Source organism: Mastigoproctus giganteus, chromosome 10, assembly GCF_048544385.1.
Source record: "Mastigoproctus giganteus isolate SK-2022 chromosome 10, ASM4854438v1, whole genome shotgun sequence".
Classification (NCBI taxonomy): Eukaryota; Metazoa; Arthropoda; class Arachnida; order Uropygi; family Thelyphonidae; genus Mastigoproctus; species Mastigoproctus giganteus.
Window position 1 is genome coordinate 26,099,274 of NC_143584.1, and position 2,977 is coordinate 26,102,250.

At 35.8% G+C, this 2,977-nt stretch overlaps 1 long non-coding RNA gene across 1 annotated transcript; it reads left to right on the forward strand.

Annotated features, from left to right (window-relative positions):
- The first annotated feature begins 466 nt into the window (after positions 1 to 466).
- On the forward strand, positions 467 to 2,557 carry LOC150078910 (uncharacterized). The gene is made up of 3 exons (XR_016547534.1): positions 467 to 549; positions 1,881 to 2,116; positions 2,460 to 2,557. It is a non-coding gene; the product is annotated as an uncharacterized LOC150078910 (long non-coding RNA).
- The last annotated feature ends 420 nt before the right edge of the window (positions 2,558 to 2,977 follow it).

Here is a 2,977-nt window from a genome sequence, read left to right on the forward strand (position 1 = left end):
TTTATCGCTTCTTGGAGTTGTTTTCTTAACCTTGATTTTCAGTGAAACTCTTCCGGGGCAACTGAGAAATACGTGAAGGCTAGAGCACTTAGACGATGACACCAATTTAACTCTTCCTTGTATTATGATAAAGGTCACGGTCACTGCCTCTTATCATCACCACACCTTTCTCTTCTAGTTTCTTTGTTCTTTGAATTTCCAGTCCAAGATTTAGATTCGTTAATTGGCTAGCATTAAGGGAGTAACAGTTAAGGAAGTAGAAAGGTGTGCCTTTTTTGTCTCACTTTCACTGTTTTGTGAATAGTAAACCTTGAACACCCTCCTCCCTCTCAACTCTATCTGACGATTCTGATTTTCCATTCAACCAATCAAATTATAGCAAACAATGAACCATCCTTAATAGATAATCCAACGAAACTTATAAAATCTGAAGCTACTGTGTAGAGGGAAAAATTGTGCGAATTTTAAAATTAATTCTCAAGCTCTGCATTTTCATCTGGTTGCTGACTAGTGGACCATTTAACCGCCATGACTGCCTTTAGGTTCATGGTAAGTATACTATTAACCAGACTGGTAATATGTACCTGTCAGCTATGATTTGTTGTTGTTGTAATAGGGTTTTAGGAGCATTGGCAACTAAGGCCATTTTGCTCCGTGTATACTGTCTATAAATTGTGTGTCCTGTGGTCGATTTTCTGTTTGCTGGACGAAAAACCCGAGTTTCCGGGAGCACCATGCTAACCTCGCCTGAGGCCGACTAATTCAGCCACTTTGTGAAATAGGCCCATAAAATATCCTCACGTCATCGACGGAACTCGAACTTGGGTCTCTTCCACCCGGTGTGGAGAGGATGGCGATTCTACCAACTGTGGTAAGTATGCTACCAACAAGGGCATATGATTTGTCTTTATGTTACCTGTCAGCTGTTTCCTTGTCGGGTATGCAGTAAATGATGTTGTTTTTGTTCTATAAACAGTAAATGATGTTGTTTTTGTGCTCTCTTTAAGAAACAATACGACAAAAATCAAACACCGCTATTCTACATCTCCATTTGAAATATATTACAGTGTGTGGGTTCACAGCGAGGCAACCTACCATACAGGTTGCCTCACAGTAGCCTCACATAGGTGCCAGTACGATACAATGAGAAGTAATCTTGGTGGCAAATATGAATCAGCAGTTTGTAATTTCCGAGAATATTAAAAATCACTCGTATTTATAATCAGGGCCGATCCCGGAACAAACGGCATCCTAGACGAGAAGCATCCGTGGTATTTTTGATGTTTTATTTCCAAAATACGAGAAATTTTAGCTATTATCTTCTTAAAGCCAACTGCATAGTCCGTTTCTCCACGCTGTACTGTTCTAATTTAACAGTTTTACATACATGTGTGCATGCACGAATACGTTTATGTATTACTACGCGTAAACTGATATAAAAGGATACATTTCAATGGTAAGTTTACGTCATAAGTGGACAACTAAAGTTTGTCTTTTCTCGACTGATAGGAGCTGTTGTAGTACTGTGCTTCCATTCACCGGTTGGTGAAGTGGTCTAAGTGGTTTGGTATTCAATTATTTGAAACCTCACTCCAGTCATCTCTTTAAAGAGAGAGAAAGAGATTTATATTCCGTTCTTTAAGTGTCAAGTATTTTGACCTGTAAGCTGTATTTTCAAGAATTTTCGCTTGAGTTAGCTTTGGAAGAGATCGTTCATTTCTTGATCAAATACAAGTATAATTCAAAACATAATTTAACAAAAAGCAATAAACTTTAATTGGTAAGGTCACCGTACTCTCACTGAGATACCACGTTAGACAAAAAAATTAATAAATAATTATTATTAATTTGTTATTATTATTATCTTAATTTTTTTTCAGCTGTTCCTTGCTGTCCTGGTCACTGTTTTTATGACGACTAAAGCTGACGAAGAAAAGGAAGCCGATAAAAGTAAAGGAGATGAAGATAAAAAGATCAAGACCTTAATCTATCCGTATCTCTTTACAAACCAACTATATTATCCTGCATATTACAAGCCTTTCACATATACCTATTACACCTATCCATACAGATATGTGGTTCCAATAACCTATCATTGAACTTCCAAAAGAACAAGGTAAGGGAAGAGCTCCCCCACACCCTAATAATTTTAGCCAAAATAATCTGTAAAAGTAACTTTTAATGGTAAACCATAGTTCTTCAACTTTGTTCATTTAGGGATTATATCGGATATGAGAGAATTTAGTTTCGTTTTCAACTGCCAGGGGCACATGACAATGAAGATGTCTATGTATAGCAAGTTGTTCAATAGAGAAAAAGCTAAGACGGAAAGAGAATTATAAGGAAAAGAAAAACAGAAGTGAGAGATATTGTCCCTATAGCGATAGCAATATTAATTTTAGTTTTATTCAAGATTGCTGAAATAACACATTAGACTTTTACTTATTTTTTTTTTTCAGCATGACGACGCCTTATGATAAGATGACCAGAACTAAAGAAGTGACCATATCATTCCAGAAAATCAGCCATAACCCTGCTTCACTTTTCTAACTTCTATCTTTGTATATTGTAATAAAAATATTACAAAAAAACTATTTGTTTACTAATTCGAAATATTCTCATACCAGATGAACCTGCTGCTGATATATTTTTTTTGAAATGGCCTGTGCAGAATTCAGTGGATATTCTTCTTAACCCCTCACTACCAATAAAAAGGTCTACGCTGATAAATCAGGTGGGTAAATGACCAAGGTCATTTGCTGTTAGATTTTTAATGAAATCTTAAATGCCTCTTTTGAAATATTTATGATTTCATGGGCTTTCATGCTCAAAGCCCATAAAAATTCCTCATTGGCAGGATTGGAACTCATCTTTTCCACCCGGTGTGGAATCAAACAATTTAATTATGTTTCAATGAATCATAATATAAAACATAATAACTGGCTTAATATCCAAGTTATTGGATCATTTTATTGGT